Here is a 21,689-nt window from a genome sequence, read left to right as displayed (position 1 = left end):
CTAGGGGTCCAAACAGAGCTGCAGCTGCCAATCTAAGACACAGCCATAGCAACGCCAGATCCGAGTCGTGACTGCAACCTACACCTCAGCACCTCAGTTCATGGCAACGTCGGATCCCCAACCTATTGAGCAAGGCCAGGGAATGAACCCACATCCTCAGGGATTCTAGTTAGGTTTGCAACCTGCTGAGCCACAATGAGAACTCTGAGAAGGGCATTTCTTAACTAGTGGTTCAGGGAGGATGAGAAATACATGGAGAAATACATCCCATCCAGACCACAGATACAATAAGAAGCAGAGCCATCCAGCCGAGCCCAGCCTAGACCAGCCACCTCCTGCCAACCTGCAGATGCATAAGCAGTAATAAATGACTCTTGTTTTAAGCAACTGAATTTCAGGATGCTTTGTAGTGAGCAATAGCAAACTAGACAATGATGAACCATTCGTTATCTTTGTATCCATTTTTTAAAAGTTATTTGTCATAAACTTTAAGTGTTAAGTGGCTTATTTTCATGTTATAATATACATTCTAGGCTGAATTTTACCCCAAATCAGTTGAAGTATGCCAGGATGTGCAATCTCCTTGCTCAAAGGAAAAGTTCCAGAAGCTTTGGGTTTCCTGGAAACAAATTTAAATTCTTACTTTGCTAAGATCCTTTGCAGATTAACTTTCCACTGTTTCTTACACATTGCCTAACTTCAGCTGAACTACTGTATCATCTGTGTGTGTGTGTGTGTGTGTGCAGAATGTGGGCTTTGGAGTTATGAATATGGATTCAGATCTTGGGTCTGCCCACTTATTTGTTACTTGACCTTAGTCAAGTTCCTTTACCCTAGTCCCTAAGTCAATTTATGTCTCTATATAATGGATCCAATTATATCGATATCAGTGGGTTAATATGAAGATCGGGTTACATGGTACATGGAGAGACTCTGCCACAGCGTTGGGTTTCCAGCAGGCCCGTGGGAGGAAGAGAACAGCTGCTCTCCTTTTCCTTCATTTTTACTTCCACCAAATAATGATAATGGCCAAAATCCAAGCTCTCCACGTAGGAGAAGGTAAAACACAGCATCTCTGACGCCCATACTTCTCGCAAAGGAAACAGTAATAATGAATTTTGTTAGAAATTGCCATCCACTGAACCATTTTCCAGCAGTCATGCTGGTGATGCCAAAACCCAGAGCAGATTCCACGCTTCCTTTTTTACTCTTAGCGCTTTGTCAAACATGAGCTACATCTTCACGTGAGGTTACTACACCACTTTATTTTCTGCCTCCAAGTGGATGTTTACAGCAATCGTGAGGTCCTCATTCACCCAGCTGGTTGAGAATGAGTTTTGAATATGTACTTCAGGCCCAGTGGGATCTCTGTGGGTATTTAGTGTTGAGATTCAGAGTAGAGAGTAGGAAGCCTGTTTCAGTCTTGACTCTGCGAAATGGTGTTCAATCCAGCTTCCTATTCCCTCAACTATCTCTTTTACGATGCTCCATTGGTTTGGTACCCAGCAGAGAAGAAGGGTTCCTTTCCCTCTTCTTTGCATCTTTCTAAACTCAGTCTGTTCTGCAAAAGCTAGTTCTCATCTTGGTCTGTGATCCCCCACAGTGAAAGGAATCCCCACTGCCTCCAAACGGCCATAAACCTGATCTATCTATACAACTCACATGGCTTTTGTATAATTAGCTACTTTTTATGTATTTACATAAAACGGCCTCTTTCAGTTTATTCAGTCTTTGTATTACTCTACTTCCGTTTACTTTCTTCAAGGCCAGCATGATGCCTTGCCCAGGTAGATGTTCAACAAATATTTAACTTATGTGTAAATGATCTATTCTTGTGTATTCACGTCTTTTGTCCCATCCAAAAGCAGGCAATGTGGGTGAACTTATAAGTGACCCTTGACTTTGGGGGTTTTATACGTTGACCAATAATACTGGTTTGTTGTTTTAGCAAATATTGGAACTAAAATTGCTCACGTATTGCACAACTTCCTATGTTTCCCGCTGCCTTTCCTCCTTGCATACTTCTCTTTCCCACCATCAAGTCCCCCTCTCCCAGATGCCACCACCATACAGAAGCACATATCCTCAGAACTTGGGCTAAAATGGTTTTCTACCTCACCTCTTTTTCTTCATCTTTCCTAATTTGTCTTGTCTTTAAAGCAGCTTTCTTTAATTGTTCGTTTATTCAATTCCTTTGAGCCTATGGATTGATTCTCCAGACTATTTGCTTTTGTTTTCTTCTACTACATCTTCCTTAAATTGAAAATAGTGAGGGCTCAGATTTTTGTTTACAAAACAATGGAAAAGTTGCTAGCTCCTAACATTTTAAAAACAGAATTAATAGAAAAACAGTCCCTGTAGACTGGGAGCCTGGTGAATGTAATGCTAGGTGAATGTGGACCAGCCTGGGTTTTGAATTGCATAGGGTTAAAACAGGGGGTGGTTCTTTTGGAGGAAAAAAAAAAAAAGGCCATGGAAATTGGAACACTACACTTTAGCACTTGCCAAATCAAGGGTCTCAGGAATCTGAAACGCCCTCTTCCTAACTCTGTCAAAAGCTCATGTTGACACAAGCATCAAAAAATAAAAATCTCTGTTAAATGTAGTCCTTGATCTTGTAGACTAGCTTGTGTTTGACCTGAAGTGGTCAGTGGAGCACAGGACTGTAAACGGAGGCCAGAGAGAGTGACTGTTTACCCAAAACCTGAAGTAAAGGTTGTGTTTGGAAAATAGAGGATGGAAAAAATATATCGCCATGGCAACAAATTACTTTTATACTCACATAAAGCAAAAATAGATCTCTCTCTCTCTCTCTTCCTCTCTGAGAAGCACATATTTTAAAGTATACAGAAGATTAAAGGTGATGTGCAGAAACAGCTGCATGAATATATTTTCATTTTTCTTCTATTGGTTTATACTAATGTCAGTATAAATCTGAAAGGCAGAAATAATTTTGAACTGGGAAGTATCTCAGTTCCAGAGAGCAGGAGCAGCTTAGAAGAGAAATGTATAATTCATTCAAAAACTCTATTTTGACTGTAATATAATGACGGCAGAATTGAACTTATCAAAACAAAATGTTCCTGGCATCAGTCACCGAGGAAAATATCATCTCTCCATGTATTTTTTTTCCTTCTAGTTGAAAAGTCCAAAAATGTTTTACTCTTCCTTTTGGCTAACAAAGAAGAATTCTTCAGTTAAACCTACGTGAAAGGTAAATGAAACTTCCAGGAGTCCTTATGAAACTGTACCAGACCCTAAATCTCTGTGTTTTGTAGTAACAAGGCGTTTCCTTTAGCCTCCCCCCAATCTTAAAAGGCTGACTCAAGAGTTAATGATTAGGAAATATTGCTACAGCTAAAAACTCATTAAAACAGTCTCCATTACGCTATGTCCTGCCTTGACGCTAACTTATTGCTAACGTTTACTTTCCAGTTAGAGTTATATTGCACCTAGTGTCTGACTTTTCACAAATGATCTCTTCCTTGCTGAACTGCCTTCTGTACTAATCGCTACTTTCTAGTTCGAGTTCTGTTACGCCTAGTGTTTTCTTTTGTAATTGAAACGTCCCTAACACCCCTTCCCTGTAAGCAATCTTCCTTCCAGAGAAAAGGTCAATGAATGATAACCCTGAAAACAACCAGAAACCATCACCGGACCAACTGACACTGGATGTGATGACTCTGAAACGATCTATGGATGAAGAATGATACAGACACTTTAATCAATAACCCTTAATCAATAACCTTAATCAACCGTAATCAATAACCCTGTCTTCTGAGCTAAACCTACAAAACCCCTTGCTATCCCCTCTCAGGACAGGACAGAGTTGTGAGGCCTTAGCCTGCTGTGTCCTCCTTCGCCTGGCAGAGCAATAAATTTCTCTTCCTCAAAACTCTGTCTCCAAGACTTAACTGGTGCCGGCTACACTTAGTTCTTTCTTTAACGTTCCAAGAGATACCTCTCCGTGTGGGAAATGCTGTAGGACACTGGTGTGGGGACTTGGGAGAAATGGGGAGAGTACTTTCTGGCCTCTCCCGCAGAGTTCTTGGGAGAAGAGCCCAGCAAGACTCCCAGTCACTACCACTTACCGCCCAGGTCAGAGTTCTACCAACTTGCGTGGGCATCATTGACCTGTCCTATGAGACCTGAAACTTAAGTAATAAAAGGTAGATATATTGGCTTGATAACCTTTCTGTCACTAGTTTTATTTCCCTTGGAAGATTATTTTCAACAGTTAATAATCTTTATTTCCTTAGTGAAATCTAAAGAAAATCTCTTGTAAGATTCTTTCCCAAAGCCAGCAAACTATTTGATGGACCATATAAAACTACCTTTTTATGTAAATCAAAAACAGACAAATATAAGCAATTTCATAGAATTTTACCCAGAAGACATTTTATTTTTCTAATGGTCAGAGGACTTCCCTCTAAAGCACTTAAGCTATTGATAATTTTCTACAAATTCATCACAACCTTTTTTAAATTTGTTTTTTTGCTTGTTTCCTTGTTTGTTGGTTTTTTTCTGCTTTCAGAGCTAAGAGGAGAAGGGCCTTCACACTTAGTGATGGTGGGTTGTATTTCTACAGTTCCAACTCAATATCCCCAAACCTGAACTCATCATTACCACCCACAAACTAGCAAGCCTACTTCTCAGTTCCAGAAACTGGCTCTCCCACACACCCAATCAGAAATCTAGAAGGACTTCTCAGCATCTTTCTCCTTTAGGTCTAAGTACTTCTAGGCACTGAGTTTCAACAATTTCGATCTTTCTTCCTCCAACGCAGAAATGCTTACTGATCCCCTGCTCTAGTTCAGGATCTTAGCACATGGGCATTTGTGCAACAGTCACATGAATAGCATCCCTCTTTACATATCCTCATTCCAATTCAAATTCCACTGCTGCCAAAATAGCTTTCCCAACAGTAAAATCTAAAATATCCCTTTCCTTGTAAAAAAACCTCATAGCTCCCTATTGTCTAGTGATAAAAGCCAAATTCTGCAATTTAGGATTGCAGCCACCTTGAACTACCATGTCCTTAGATGCTTCTTTTCATTTGCTAATCTGGCTACAGTTCCTGGAATAGCCAACCCCCTCTACCCTTGTTGTCCAGTATGGAAACCCCAATCAACATTTAGGGCCAAACTCAGAGACTAGGGAAAACTCTTTCATCTAGTCTCTTTAATGCCCCAATATCCAAGAAAAACAATCTTTCTCTTCTGCCTGAGCACTCAGTTCATACCCAACGTTCATCATAAACAGTATGGTTATTTGCGTTACTCCATCCTAGTCCACAGATGGTGCATTTCCTGACTACACATAGTTTTATTCAACCAGCTTTTACAAAAATCCAGCCCAGGACTTCATCCCATTACTTACTATTGAAATGTACCAAATGAATCAATCACTGCATGTATTCCAAACATTCTAATCACTTGGAAATAAGAATTTAGTGGTTCCCGTCATGATACAGCAAAAATGAATCCAACTAGGAACCATGAGGTTGCAGGTTCAATCCCTGGCCTTGCTCAGTGGGTTAAGAATCCAGTGTTGCCATGAGCTGTGGTGTAGGTCGCAGATGTGACTTGGATCTAGCGTGGCTGTGGCTGTGGTGTCGGCTGGTGGCTGCAGCTCCTACTAGACCCCCTAGCCTGGGAACCTCCATATGTCTCAGGTGTGGCCCTAACCCCCCCCCAAAAAAAACAACGAAAAAAAATAATTTAGTTTACTTATGAGTTCAGTTGTGATTTAGGAATATAGTCTTTCATTTTTGATTTCCAGGGACATGAGTTCTTCTTTTTAATATTAAGTTTTACATTTTGACTAGACTTCACTTTCAAACACCTATCGTTACTGTTGTGTTTGGTTATATTTTTGTTTTCTTATTTTCAACTGTGAGCAAGAATCCTTGGAAGCTATGAGCAGCCAAACTACTTCGAAAGATCTCATGTGTCTACACCCATTTTTATACCACTGCCGTAATCTTTCCTTAACCAGCTTTCCTAGGGTATCGTAGAAGATGCCACTGATTAGATGCTCCCTCCACATACTGATCAACTTCTGAGTTCACTTTGCTGGGTTGACAGTATCTCACATACCAGCGACTGACTGCCCAGCCCAAGTGCCCACATCCTTCTGTTTCTCTGCTGGTGGCTTTTCCCAGCTCTGTGGGAGTTTAAACACATGCCAGGACCAAAGTAGCTGCAGAGCTCAATACATTTAATACCCCCAGAGCATTTTCAAACAATAGACAGGACTGGGAGGATAAATACCTTAGCTTCCTAGTCTGTGGAGGGACAACTCTGAGATGTGTCTACCCTCTTCTTCAGGGTTCCCCAATGGAATTGTGCATCAGGTGACACAACTTTTAGTGGCTCTCCTTCCTTCTCAATTTCTCTTTCCCTTCTCAGTTTCCCATTTTCCTTTCCTGTGCTTACGTTGACCACTTCCCAATAAATGACCCATACCAAGTCCTTGTCTTAGAGTTGCTTTCAGGGAAACTAAAATTACAGTGGGGAATATTTTTGGAACATGGTGGCTAGACAGTTCAGAATATCAGTAAAGCTAGGAAGTACAATAATAAGGCCACAAAACTTCAGAGCAAATAGAGCCATAATTATCATATTGTCTGTCTTTTCCTCTGATCCCATTAGCTATCCTTCTACATGTTTGTACAATTCTTTGTTCCCTTAGCACTTTTTACAATTTATTTATTTTTTTATTTTATTACTCAATGAATTTATTACATTTACAGTTGTACAATGATCATCACATTCCAATTTTATAGGATTTCCATCCCACAACCCCAGCTCACCCCCCCCACCCCTCTGAACTGTCTCCTTTGGAAACCATAAGTTTTTCAAAGTCTGTGAGTCAGTATCTGTTCTGCAAAGAAGTTCAGTCTGTCCTTTTTTCAGATTTCACATGTCAGTGAAAGCATTTGATGTTGATGTCTCAATGTATGACTGACTTTACTTAGCATGATAATCTCTAGGTCTATCCATGTAATGGCTGAGTAATATTCCACTGTGTATATGTACCACATCTTCTTGATCCACTCCTCTGTTGATGGACATTTAGGTTGTTTCCATGTCTTGGCTAACCCTAACCCTAACCCTAACCCTAAACCTAAATAGTGCTGCAATGAACATTGGAGTACATGTGTCTTTTCAAGTCATGGTTTTCTATGGATAGATGCCCAGGAGTGGGATTTCTGGATTGAATGTTAGTTCTTTTTTTAGCTTTCTGAGGAATCTCCATACTGTTTTCCACAGTGGTTGCACCAATTTACAATCCCACCAACAGTGTACTAGGGTTCCTTTTTCTCCACACCCTCTCCAGCCCTTATTGTTTGTAGACTTTTTGATGATGGCCATTCTTGCTGGGGTAAGGTGGCACCACATAGTGGTTTTGATTTGCACTTCTCTAATAATGAGTGATGTTGAACATCTTTTCATGTGTTTTTTGACCATCTGTATGTCTTCTTTGGAGAACTGTCTGTTTAGATCTTCTGCCCAGTTTTTGATGGGGTTGTTTGTTTGCTTTTTTTGTTTTTTTGTTTTTTTTTTTTTTGGTATTGAGGTGCAAGAGGTGTTTATAAATTTTGGAGATTAATCCCTTGTCAGTTGATTCATTTGCAAATCTTCTCAGATTCACCTCTTAGAGTAATGACAGTAAAAACAAAAATAAAGAAATGGGACCTAATTAAACTTAAACATTTCTGCACAGCAAAGGAAACCTTAGCACTTTGTTTAAGTGAAATGGTGTTGAATTTTTCCAAAGTAACTAAGTGTGCCGGCGAAAGAAAAATGTATAAGACATCATAGAAGCACAAAACAAAGGTACCTGACAAAGGTACTTTATGAGTTTGTTAGAGGTGCTATAACAGCGTACCCCACATTATGTGGCTTAAACAAGAGAAATGTATTATCTCAGAGTTTTGGAGGCTAGAATTCTGAGATGAAGGTGTCAGGAGGAATAGTTCCTTCTGTAGGCTGTGAGGGAAAACCATCCCTCACAGGGATGGTTCCAGGCCTCCCGCTTTGGCTTGTAGAAGGCCCTCTTCTCCCTGTCTATTTGCACTATAATCTCATTTTAACTTGATAACTTTGTAATGACCCTGTCTCACAACTGGTCACATTATGAGCTGACTAGGAGGTAGGATTCTTACGTATCTTTTTGAGGGGACACAATTCAGTCATAATGGTCCACGACACAGATCCCTTGTGAAACTGAAGTGGGAGGCTGCCTCTGCTTTTCTTCTACAGATACGGACACTTAGAGCCAAATTCTCTTCTTCATTTCAGTCCAATCCAGTTGACTAAAGGGCTAATCCTGCACCTTAGGTAAAGATGAAGCAGTGTGTTGCTGCTGTTAGATTTATGAGGGTTGTAAATTTTAGTCTTTTTCTAGCATATTCCTAGAAGTGTTCAAATTCTTGTGACTTGAACATTATTTTTTATGCCAGTAAAATGAAGTTCTAATTAATGCATACTATTAACTACAACATCCTCCTTTGAATGGAAACCTTTATGTACATAGCTTGTTTTTGCACATTTGTAAAGTTTTTTCTGAGACACTCAAAATTAACATTATTGAGTCAGAACTGTATGTCATTCAGAAAGCCCAGATTTCTTTCCCAAACAGCTACATTAGTTTTCTCTTCTAAGAGCAATGTGTGAGTGAATTGTTTCTCCACATTCTCATTAACACTAAATATTATCAGTTTCTTTGTCTAAGTTGTACAAACTTGATGAAAAATTAACATTTTATCCTTATTTAAATTTGCATTCTTGTAATTAAAGGGAGGAGAATGAGCCTATTTCATTTATTTATTGTCTCTTTCTGGTCCTCCTGTAGGCTGCCTGGTTATAACATTTGCTAATTATATAATAAGTCTTTGGACATTTTATTATTTATTTGTAACAGCTTATTAGCTATATGTTGTGAATTAACTTTTAGTTTGTATTTATGGAATATATTTTTATGTCTAGTATGAGTTAGGAATCAATATTTTCCCCTAACTGGAGAGTTAACTGTCCCCAATCAAAAACATGTAAATTTATGTCAAAATCATCTATCTTTTCCATTGGTTTTCTCTTTCTACACAAATCAAACTATATATATCAATTATTAATGCTTCAAAATGTTTTTTTGATATCTGGGAGAAAAAAATCTTTACTATTTGTCCTTATCTGTTTAAATTATCTGATTTAAATTTTCCCATGTATTCTCTTTTAAACAAACAGAATCAGCTTATCAAATTCCATTCATGTTTTGACTAGAACTGTTTTCTATGTACAGATTAATTTGTTCAAAAGACAATTCTTTCCCTGTTGAACTTTCTCAAAAACCAACTGCCCATAAAGTGTTGATTTATTTCTGTAGTCTGTTATACTGTCTTGGTAACTGCAGCTTTATATTAGTCTTGAAATCTGATATTATAAGACTTCCAACTTTGTACTTCTTTATCAAGAATGCTTTAATTCTTCCAGGTCATCTGTATTTCCATGTAAATTTTAGAACATGCTTTTTAGTTGTTTCAAAAAGCCTTATTAGGATTTTGATTGAGAGTGCACTGACTCTATACCAATCAGCATGGAGAAAACTGATATCTCAAAAATATTACATCCTCCAATCTGCAAATGTTCCTCCATTAATTTCAGTCTCCTTCAATCACTCTCAGTAATGTTTTGTAGTTTACAAAGTAGAAATCTTGCAGTTGTTAAATTTATTGATTTTTCCTCTCACAGGCCTAAATATTTTTATACTACTCTAAATGATACTTTCAAATTTTATTTCCATTTTTTTTTTTTTTTTTTTTTTTTGGTGAATCATTTATAGGAATCCAATGGAATTTTTTTCTTTTTTTTTTTTTGTTGTCTTTTTGCCATTTCTAGGGCAGCTCCTGCGGCATATGGAGGTTCCCAGGCTAGGGGTCGAATTGGAGCTGTAGCCACTGGCCTACGCCAGAGCCACAGCAACGCGGGATCTAAGCTGCGTCTGCAACCTACACCACAGCTCACGGCAACGCCAGATCCTTAACCCACTAAGCAAGGGCAGAGACGGAACCTGCAACCTCATGGTTCCTAGTTGGAGTTAACCACTGCGCCACGACGGGAACTCCTTTTTTTTTTTTTTAAAGGGCCGCACTTGCAACCTATGGAAGTTCCCAAGCTAGGGGTCAAATCAGAACTGCAGCTGCTGGCCTAGCCACAGCCACAGCAATGCCAGACCCAAGTCGCCTCTGCAACCTACACCACCACTCACACACTGAACAGGGCCAGGGATCAAAGCCACATCCTCATGGATACTAGTCATACTTGTTACTGCTGAGCCACGACAGGAGCTCTCAATTGATTTTTTTACATTACATGCCTTATAAATCCTTTAACATTGCTGGGGTCATTTACTAGCCTTAATATCACTTTTGCAGGTATCAGAATTTTGCATTCCTGAATAAACTCCACCTAATGTGCTATATTTTTAAAATATTGTGCATGTTATATTTATTATTAAATATTTAAGCATAAAATTTAATATTTAAAATTAATTATAATTTTATTTATTAGTCTATTATAAAGTTATTCAATTATTGTCTTCTAAAATATTAAACATATTGCTTATTTTTATTTATATTTATACTTTTCTTGATATGATTTGCATGTACTGTTAAGTATTTTACATCTATGTCTCAGAGTCACATCAATCTGTAGTTTTCTTTTTTTAAAATGTCCTTAGTGGACTCTTAACACAAGTGAAAAAATATTCCTATCTCCTCCATTCTCTGGTAGAGTTTGCATAAGATTGGTACTATTTTTTCCCTTGAATATTCCTTAGAATCTCCTAGTAAAGCACTCTGTTGATGATGATTTTTAATTATAATTTCTTCAATAGATATGAGGATATTCAGATTTTCTTTTTCTTTATGTGTCTATTTTGTGTGTTGGTAATTTATATTTTCCAATATCATCTAAAGTTGTTTAAATATATTTCCATAATGTAGTTCATAATATTTCCTTGTTATCATTTCAGTGTCTATAGGATCTCTGCTGAAAACCACTATTTTACTCCCAGTATTGGTAGTTTGTGTCTTCTCTTTCCTTTTTTCCCTTTTGTTAGGTGTTTATCATTGCTAGTTTTGTGAATTTTTGTGAAAAATCTACTTTGGCTTTGTAATTTTTGCTATAATTTGCTTTTTTTCTACTTTAAATGATTAAATTTGGACCATTTCAATTATGTCCAGTTAGCATCCTAACTATCATTCTACTTCCACTTGAATCTCTCTTCTATTATCAACACAGAAGTTCAGGTGACTTTTATGATACGAAAGCCTATTCCTCCCATTCTCTTTCCTCCTCCAGAAGACAGTGTCAAGAAATAAACCCACAATATTCAGAAATTTGACTTATTGCAAGGATGTCGCTGCAGAGTTGCAGGGAAAGAATGGTCTTTCCAATAAAGAGTGCTAGACCAACTAGATATCCATATAGAAAAATTATATATATGTAATATATTAAATATGATACACACACACACATATATCTTAACCTCTACTTTTACACTATTCCCCCACATCAGTTCTTGGTGTATTTAAGCCTAATTATGAAAGATAAATCAGTAAGGCTGCTGCAAGATTACATAAAAGAATATCTCCAGGGGCATGGAATATTGAAGACTTCTTAAACAAGACAAAAAACGGGAACCAGTAAGGCAAAAATTACCTTTAAATAGGGCATTAAAGGATGATATTCACTGAAAGCTACTATCAAAGACTGAAAATACTCATATCTATAATATATAAGGAACTCCTAATAATCAGTAGAAAAATTGGTAAAGACTTGAACAAACATTCCACAAAAGATAATATCTAATAAATTAACAATGAAAAGCTTAACCTCCTCAGTCATCAGAAAAATACAAATTAAAATCACAATGAAACACCTGCATATGATCATTATCAACATGACCAAAATGAAAAAATAAAGGTAAAAAATACCAAATGTTGATTAGAATGCAAAGCAAATGGAACTCTTATAGACGGCAGGTGGGAGTGTAATTTGGTACCACTATTTTGGAAACTCTTTATTCCACTATAACTGAACATAGGCATAGCCAATGACCTGGCAGTTCTGATGCTAGGTATTTATCCAACAGTACTACATAGATGTATACACAGAATTTGTGTATAAGAAGATTCACTGAAGTATTATTCATGGTCGCCAAACACCAGAAGCAACCATAACATTCATCAACAGTAGAATAGACAAATAGATTGTGGTATAGTCATACAATGAACTACTATACAGCAATGAAAATGAACACACTTTCTACCTACAGCATCGTAAGTGCACCTCACAAACATAAGGTTGGACAAAAGAAACCAGATATAAAAGAGCATAGATTGTATATTCATTGTTCAAATACAGAAAAACTTATTTATGGTATAGAAATCAGGATCATGGTTATTTTTGAGAAAAGGGGCACAGAAGTGGGCATGAAGGAGATGATGAAAATGTAACATTTCTTGATTTAAGATACTGATAACGTCTTATTTCTTGGTCTTCACTTAAAGATGTTTTCATTTTATGAAAATTAATGGAGAAAATGAATTGAGCTATACACTTTTTTTTTTCTTTTTATGGCCGCACTTGGTGGCATATGGAAGCTCCTGGCTAGAGAGAGAGGAGGAGCTGCAGCTGCTGGCTCGCGCCACAGCCACAGCAACAACAAATCCGAGTTACATCTGCATCTGCACACCACACTGAAGCTTGTGGTGATGACAGATCTTTAACCCACTGAGAGAAGCCAGGGACCAAACCCACATCCTCACTGAGACAAACTGAGTTTTTCAACCTGCTGAGCCATAACAGGAACTCTGGAGTTACACACTTATGATTCGCGTGATTTTCTATGTGAATATTGTACTTCAGTAAAAATGTTAATTTTTTAAAAGTTGGCCTCCATAAGACTTTTCCAAGCCCTTACATCTAAAGTTACACTCTCCTCCATACTACATGTCTCCCTTCTCACCTTGATTTTTTCTTTAACTTATGATCTTCTGATTTGTTTGGTTTCCTCTAGACAAAGATTCCCATGTGGGCAGTTTGGGAGGTGAAACCAAGAAACCCATGCAGGAAGCTGAGAAAGTGAGACTGGAAGGGAAAGAAGGCAGGAAAGGACGCCTTGTCAAGCAAGTTACGCTGCGGAGTAACTGGAGCTCAGTCTGCTAGGAAGACTCTTGGAAAACCTCGGTAGAACACATGCTTCAGAGTTATGCCACCAGAGAGTCAAGACTGTTGGGAAATTTTACAAGTAATTTTCTGTCAAGTGGTTGAGGGCTGCTCTCAGAAATGCCTGGCTTCCCACATGTCCAGACAGAGTGGGCTCTGGGGCAAGTCCTCAGACCCAGAGCTTCAGGGGCTGGCATTAGGGCATCAGGACATCTGTGCCAAGAGAAAAAGGGATGCTGGGAAAAGGACTGGACATGTTTCATTATTTCATCTTCCTTATTTTCTGAATCACCTCCACTCTAACTAGAGTATGTGCTCCAAAAGAGCAGGGATTTAGGATTTTAGGGGTTTTGGCACGTGGAATAAATGCAATATATATTTACTGAATAAACAAATGAAGCACATGATCAGTTAAATTATCTTTCAATATACAGAACTAAAAGAATAAAAAGATTTAACCTTTATTTTCTAAATTCACTGACCATAAGGTCCTACGAGGCAAACATGAAAGCTTCTCTCTAAGCTGCATACTTCTGCATGGTCTTTTCCCTTTGTTGATACGATTGGCCTCTTTGCTAGAAGGGGAAAATGAGATTTGTGACACAAAATATTCCCTAAAGAAACAAAGTATTGGTTATTGTTAACGCTTCTATGTCTTCATAAACTTATTTGATTCATACCTTTTCATGGATTTTTCTTCTGCTTGATAGACTGTAGTGTTCAGGGCACCCTTTTGTTCTATTTTTTCAGTTGCATTAAGAAATAATTAACATGCATTACTTTATAATTCGAAGATATAAAGCATGAAGGTTTGACTTATATTGTGAGACAATGACCACAGGGGTTTAGTTAACATCCATTAACTTGCATAGATAAAAGAAAAAGAGAAAAAAATTCTCCTTGTGACAAGAACTCTTAGGATCTACTTTCTTAACGTTCCTATATATCATGCAGAAGTGTTAACTACAGGCATCGTGTTCTACCTTACATCCCTAGTACTTAGGTATCTTTTACCTGGCCTTTTATTTTTAATAACAATGACAGCAATAGTCATAATGAATATGACACTTCTAATATCATACAAAGCATTTCGAATTCTTCCAGATATATTTTTGGATCAATATTATAATATGCTCTTTTTAGTCTTTAAATATTTTTTCAATAAATTATTAAAAATTATGAATAATGACCTGCATTCAACCCTAGTACCCTAAATAACCAATTCAAAGTGTCACCTTCAACTCGTGAAATTTTCTTGCGCCAACTCATTCCCTCTTATAAGTCTCCTTCTCTCCTTGTCAATCATGAGCAGCACATATTCTGTTTGGAAAGACCACCGGTGATCTTTTTAATAAATAAAGATCATTAAAATTAAAGACTTCTGACTTTTAAAACAATTGTCTTTTTCTCCTAGATTTTGACCCTTTTCTACTTTCCATTACTCACAGACAGCTGCTGCTTATTGGCCTCTTCTGAACCTAGATTCTTTATCCTTGCTTAGCTTTAATACACAGGGAAAAATCGCCCTTTGCCTCTCTTGAAACAATTCGACTAAAATTCTGGGAATTGGCTAAGAAACTGTATTAATGACTATCCATAATACTAGTCTCTCTATTGGCTGCAGCATGAATACATTTATTTTTCCTTTCACTATTATTGGTTTGCTGACTCAATAAAAACTCTTTAGTTACAAATGATCCTCTATAGAAAAAAGAAAATCAAGACTTGCTGAAGTAGGTAAGTGGAGGTGATTACAAGTATTTCAAGAGGTAATCTTTTTAAAGGAATAAGAGGCCCATTTGTGTCATCCAATCGGCAAAGATTTTTAAATGCTGACTATATATCAGGCACTAAGCTAAGTGATGGGAATATAAAATCAAATTAAGACATCTTCCTGACCTCAATGAAGGTTGAACTAAGCCCATGGGTGATTATATTTTACCTTAGAAACAGCTATGATAGAGGCACACAGAAGGTGCTATGGTACCACAGCAGAGGGATAAATAAAAAAGATGTGGATGGGTAAGAATGGCTAGGTGAGGAGGAAGGGAAGAACAGAGGACTCTCAGACAGAGGGAGCATGTCTCCAAATCCCAGAGGGGTGCAGGAGTCTTGATAGATGCAGCACATAGAAATAAGGTGATGGTTTGATGTCCTAAGGTAGAAGCATGACTTTATTCTATAACCTCCTACTGAAGGAGGTTAAGCATGAAGTGATTTATATTTTTTAAAATCCCATCATATCAGAGAAAGACGGATTGAAAGGAGATTAGACTTGAAACAGGCTAGTTAAAAGATCCAGGTGGAAAAGTAAGAGCTTATACAGTGGCTCTGGTGATCTGAATGGGAAATGGAGAAGCAGGAACAGAAAAACTGCCATCCTAGGAAGTTTACGGGATTAGGCTAATTAACTAAAGAAACAGAACTACCATGTGATCCAGCAAATCTACCCCTGATTTGAAGAAAATGAAAACACTAATTTGAAAACATAAATGCACCTCAATGTTCATAGCAGCGTTATTTACAAGAGCCAAAACATGCAAGCAACCTATGTGTCCATCAACAGATGGCTGCATAAAGAAGATGTGCGATGTATATGTGGTGGACTATCACCCAGCCATAAAAAGAAGGAAATTCTGCCACCTGTGACAAACTGGATGGAGCTACAGAGTATTATGCTTAGTGAAATAAGTCAGACAGAGAAAGACAATACATTTTATCACTTATAGGTGGCAGCTACAAAATAAAACGAACAAATGTATATAACAAAACAGAATCAGACTCAAAGATATAGAAAATAAATTAGAGGTTTCCAGTGGGGAGAGAAAAGAGGGGAGGGATAAAACATGGGTATGGGATTAAGAGATACAAACACTATATAAAAATAGGTAGGCAACAAGGATATATTATACACCACAGGGAAATACAGCCATTATTTTGTAATAACTTTAAATGGAATATGATCTATAAAAGTTGAATCACTATGTTGTACCCCTGAAACTAATATTGTAAATCAACTACACCTCAATCTTTAAAAAGGATCATATTAAATGCAAACGAGAAAAAAAAAGAATAAAATAAGATAAAATAAAATACTCTTAAGTTTCTGGTTTGGGGAACTGAGTTGATCATGGCTCCATTTGTTATTTGTTCAGTGGAGAACATGAGAACTGGGGTGTATATAATACGTTCTGTCTTAGGCACGATGAATTTGGAAGACTTGTAAGACAGCTAAGTAAAAGGGTTCAACTGGCAGTTGAATACCAGACTTTGTGTCCACTAGAGAAATTCCGACTAGAAATAGAAGGGTACAGTGGTGTGGGCCCTGAACACCCAGAGATGTAACTGCTAATGGGAAATGAGCCACTGGGAGAGCCTGGGGCAGTGTCCCGACATGATTTAAACAAGGATGGAGAAGAGCAAGTGGGAAACACAGTTCTTTCTCAGAGAACTGTTTGTCTTAAGTAAAGCAAGGAAAACAAGCATATCGAGCGCTCACTTATTTTCTAGGCACTTTCATGATGTTTCCCCTGAATCAAGCGCTTAAAGCTGGCTTTGCTGCCAGGGCGATTTCCACAGCCAGGGTACAAACTCAGCAGACCTAAAGCAAAGACGGATTCCTCTCCACACCTGTTTTCAGGCTCTGCTTCTTATTAGCAGGTGTGGGATCCACTGCTGTTGCCAATCCTGTACCTCTGCCTTTCACACTATACAGCTTGTGGGGCACAACTAAATACGGATCTGATTCTAGGATTACTCTGTCGCACAGACACCGGAGTTAGCTTTATGCGTCTTCCACTGGGATGCAGCCTTAAAGAAGGAGAGGCAGCTATTGACTTTTAAAGCCACTGAGTGGTATGCCCTAGGAGCCATACAGCTTTCACCTCTCCTTTCAGGATCTCCCACTGAACTACTTAAATGCCTTTTCCAGACCTCACTGCCTGCTGGATATACTTAATTACCCCCCTTCCCTCCTCCCCAGCTTTAGTTAGAAAAGTGGAGAAAACCAGGCAATACTTGGCAGCCTCAGTGAAGGCAGACCCACGTCATCCCCACAACACAATGTGCTATTTCGTCTGCCGACCTTTATTCACGCACTGCTCCCTCTGCCAGAGCACTCTCTCTAGTGAGCTATCCAAATGCTGCCCATTCTGGAAGCATCTGACCAAACTCTTTTCCTTTAAGATATCTTTCTCTGTTCCCAGTTCCACAGAGATTTTCAATTTCTAAACTCTTGTACCATTTGCAGTTTAATCTCTACCATGGTCTATGACATACGTATGCATACATACACACACACAAATACAAACACATTCTGCAACGCTTTTTTGTGTTAGCCTCCCTTTTTTTATGAGACAGGAAGGAGCTCGTGGTCCTTTCAAGTCAAAAAAGAAATAACTTGTGCTATTTTTATTATTCCTCAATGTTGAGATGGATTTTATATACAATAGGTGCTAAATGAATGTTAAGTGGATTGATTCCTACTATCTAATATAGAAAATCACAATGCATTTTTTGTGCCTTTCTGTAATGTAGACCCCATAAACTCTCTTCAATATTTTTCTATTTTGTTATTCTTTTAGTGTACATTTATCTAGTGCCTAATACTACATTGCTGAGTCATAGATGCTAGAGCTAAAATGATATTCAACATATGGTTCCTGCCCTCAAGAAGGTCACAGTTTAGATTACTGGGCCAAACTGGGCACTTGGTAGAATATTGCCAGCTACACTCTCAGGGTACCAGTTTCATCATGAGTCTTGCAGGTATAGAGTCTGGTGTCTATGGGGGGAAACAATGTGAGCAGATTACTGTTTGCAAACATCTGGTAGACTTAAGCAGAAATGGAAAGTTTTCCTTAAAATCTACAACAGTTGAAAACACTGAGTAAAATATAACAAAAAGATAAATAGCCAAACTTAATATCGATAGAGGGAAATCTTCAGGTGCCAAAAAACAAAAAAAAGTACTCAAATCTAGGAGAACTAGTGTCAAAACTAAATGTCTGTCTTAACTTTGAGGGCTGGTGTGCATTTCAGACAGTAATTTCAATGCCCGAACAGGGTTGGAAGTAAAGCTTATGGGCTCGGAGCTAAATGTGGCTCTGCAATTGAACTCTACCCATAAACATGGAGCCCCAAAAGGGACTGTTCTATCAGTTAAAAAAAAAAAAAAAGGATTTGAAAAACACTTCACCTTGAGAGTTATAAATTTAAAAAAACCTCAAAAAATTCATAAAACAAATCGACAATTATGTTAAAACTTACAATGTTTTGTATGATAGATTTTCAATGCCTAAAACAGTTAATATCTGACCCTTCACAAAAAATGTCTGCTGGTTCTTGTTACAGAACATTTAAAATACTAATGTCTTGGAGTTCCCATCATGGCTCAGCGGTTAGCGAACCTGACTAGCATCCATGAGGATGCAGGTTCAGTCCCTGGCCTCGCTCGGTGGGTTAAGGATCCAGAGTCACTGTGAGCTGTGGTGTAGGTTGCAGATGCAGATCAGATCTGACGTTGCTGTGGCTGTTGCATAGGCTGGCGGCTACAGCTCCGATTGGACCCCTAGCCTGGGAACCTCCATATGCGGCAGGTGCGGCCCTAAAAAGACAAAAAAATAAAATAAAATGAAATGAAATGAAATAAAATAAAATACTAAATGTCTCAACATGAATATATTTCAAAAGTAATGCTGAATAAAAATTAATCATTGCAGAATGATATATACCATTTGTACCATTCCTAATAAATTGTAAAATCAGCAGAATAGTACTGTAAGTTGGTTATGGGTACCTTTTATAAAAATGCACAGTAAAATGCTGTCAACAACATCACAATGGTGGTTCAAATTCTGAGGAATACATGGAAAAAGGACTAAGAAAACCACAAAGATGAATTAAATTAAGCTCATATTCGCCTGGCCCTCTCCATTTAAGTGCATATTAGGCTACATCCAAATACCAGGACCAATATTTCTTTGCCTAAGGGCTTTGCTGGCTTCCTCTGAAGCCTCTCTACTCATGCATGTGACAGGCTGAAGTGTCAGGAAGTAATCTCCTCTCCCCAGGACAGCCTTCCTTAATGGCTGAAAGAGGTGGGTCTGTGTGTACAGTGGAGCATCAAGCCTCAGGTGAGACAGCACTGGGGTGTGTGTCCTACACTGCTTCTGAGAGTTCCCAAGTGAGATTAAGTCAGTTGTGCACAATGATAATTTATTGGAAACCAAGCCCAGTACGGACTCTCTTCCCTCTTCCTTATTGGTATTTCCTAGGAATTATCTTCTAAGTAACTTATTGTACCTTGAATTCTTATCTCAGGATTTGCTTCTAGGGGAGTTCAAACTAAGAAAACTATTTACACTCATGAAGTGAGATGACATGGATTCTCTACAGTTGTTCTATCTTTGTGAAGTAGGCTGGACAGGGCCTTTTTTTTTTTTTTTTTTTTTCCCTCCCTATTTCACTAGAGGAAAACGAAGACCTAGGGAAGTTGCATCTCCCATTATCACCACTATCAATAACAAAAACAACCAGAGTCCCTATCTAGTAACAGAAAGAATTTGGACTTGGAGGTAAGTTCACTGACATCAGATTTGCACCTTTCTATGGAGCTGTACCATGTGAGACAGGCCTCCATTTCTATTGTGTAAATGGAAGTTATAAGAGTTAAAGTCTGTAACAAACTCTACACTGGGATTTTATTGCAGACCCTGGAAATGGTCACTCAGGTGCCATGTGGGGGGTCTGTCCTATGCACATCAAGGAAGATGCTGGGATTTTCTCCAAGGCCAGCTGGTGTCAGTGCTTATCTGGACGACTCTTTGAGAGTTGTCTTTAAGAGTTATTAACAGGGGTGGAGAGCCTCCCGGTCTCTGCAAGAAAATGGCACGTGAAACAGATTTCCTTACAGCAGATTGTTCCTCACAGTTTTCAAAGTTCACCTTCAGAAAGGCGGTGTGTCAAGCTTCATGAACTAATTGCTGCAGCTTTGAGGTGCTGTAGCTTGTTAAAAATCCTCACCCTTTACTGATTCCCCATGGCTTTTCAAAAAGGAAGGACACATTTAATACATCACATGAGGAACCTGTGATATGATATTATCAGAAGTTGAAGGCAAGCCAAGTCCAGATTTCAAATCCCATTGCAGCAAAATATTTACTTGTCAGATCTCATTTGTTGACAGTGTTCAAATGTGTGTAATTTCTTGCAAGGCAGACTTTTAGAGTGTGAGGACATGGCAGTAATGAAGAAAATTTGTATGGCAGGTGAACTGCAAGCCTGAGTGTTCAAGCTTGACTTGGTAAAGTCAACACAATGCCAGCATTAGTATTCAGATGAAATTTCAAGTCCTATGAACAAGCGGCCATGCAGTCCAATTTGTCAAGATAAAATTTCAGAGCCTTGCTCTGTGTCTCTTTTCTCTATTAACCAGAACTTCCAAGACAACGTGAGGGGCAATTTTAAGGATGTTGATGACAATCCTCCTTGTGGAAAGGTTTGCAACAAATACAGTGGCAAAATGCTTAGTCAAGTAATTTACAATTGACAAAGTGTCCTCTCTTAATTTTTCTAGTTGAGTCCTCACAATAATTTTATGAAATTGACAACACTTTTGACAGTATTGGATATTAATCCTTCTGCTGATTATTAAGTAATTTATGTGCAGAAGGCACTTAGGAAAATTTCTAACTGTGACTAAAGACAAGGTAATGTAAGCTTTGAACAAACTGTGGCTGTCCTTCACTCTATGAACGCACTCTAGGCTCAGGTAAATTATCTTTGGTGCTTAGGTCCTTGGCCATGCTTTAAAAGATTAAATACATGACTTTAGACATAAGATATTGACTCTACACAATGGTTAGGAGGCATAACTCACTCAGGATCACCCTTCAGGTGTGGTAAAAATTTGTATACATTTATCCTATAATTTAAAATTTTTATGCCCATCATTATTACACTACTACAGAATTTCTCAGAGTGTGTTCCAAAAAACTTGACTTCTTCAGAATGTCGACAGGTATGACTTGTCAAAAAAAAAGTCTGTAGTCATACACATTTGAGAACTTCTTCTTTAAACAGTTTAGGAACAGGGGCTTAAACTAAGTTGATTTCTTAACACTAGGACACTGCAGAACATTTAATATGCTAATGCATCTTACACTCTTCAAAGGAGGTTATAAATAGTAGTGTTTCTGAAACTAATTTGCTCAGTAAGCTCTTTTTCATGGATCTTCTCCAGAGACTGGGGATCCACAGCATATGGGATTGGAAATACTACCGATGTATTTGAAGGGGATAAAATTTTATTTGCTTCTCTTGAATTTGTCTCATTACTCTGCCAATAAAATCAATTACTTTAGCTCATTGTTAATGTCTTCTTCATATAAAATTTTCTTGGAAAAAAATTCAATTGCGTATTGGTTTATCACAAAACTAAGGCTTTGCTGTCACAAA

General features: G+C 38.0%; 1 protein-coding gene across 13 annotated transcripts in view; it reads right to left on the bottom strand.

Annotated features, from left to right (window-relative positions):
* RFC3 (replication factor C subunit 3) overlaps positions 1-21,689 on the bottom strand; it is a 377,430-nt gene that overhangs the window by 244,676 nt on the left and 111,065 nt on the right. The gene's annotated exons all lie outside the window — the stretch shown is intronic.

Source organism: Sus scrofa, chromosome 11, assembly GCF_054392235.1.
Source record: "Sus scrofa isolate SSC_HxYL_T2T_F1_AM1 chromosome 11, Sscrofa_HxYL_maternal_Yorkshire_Landrace_v2.0, whole genome shotgun sequence".
In the NCBI taxonomy this organism is placed as follows: Eukaryota; Metazoa; Chordata; class Mammalia; order Artiodactyla; family Suidae; genus Sus; species Sus scrofa.
The sequence above is the reverse complement of the archived record's forward strand: the minus strand, read 5'-3'. Positions and strand labels throughout refer to the sequence as shown.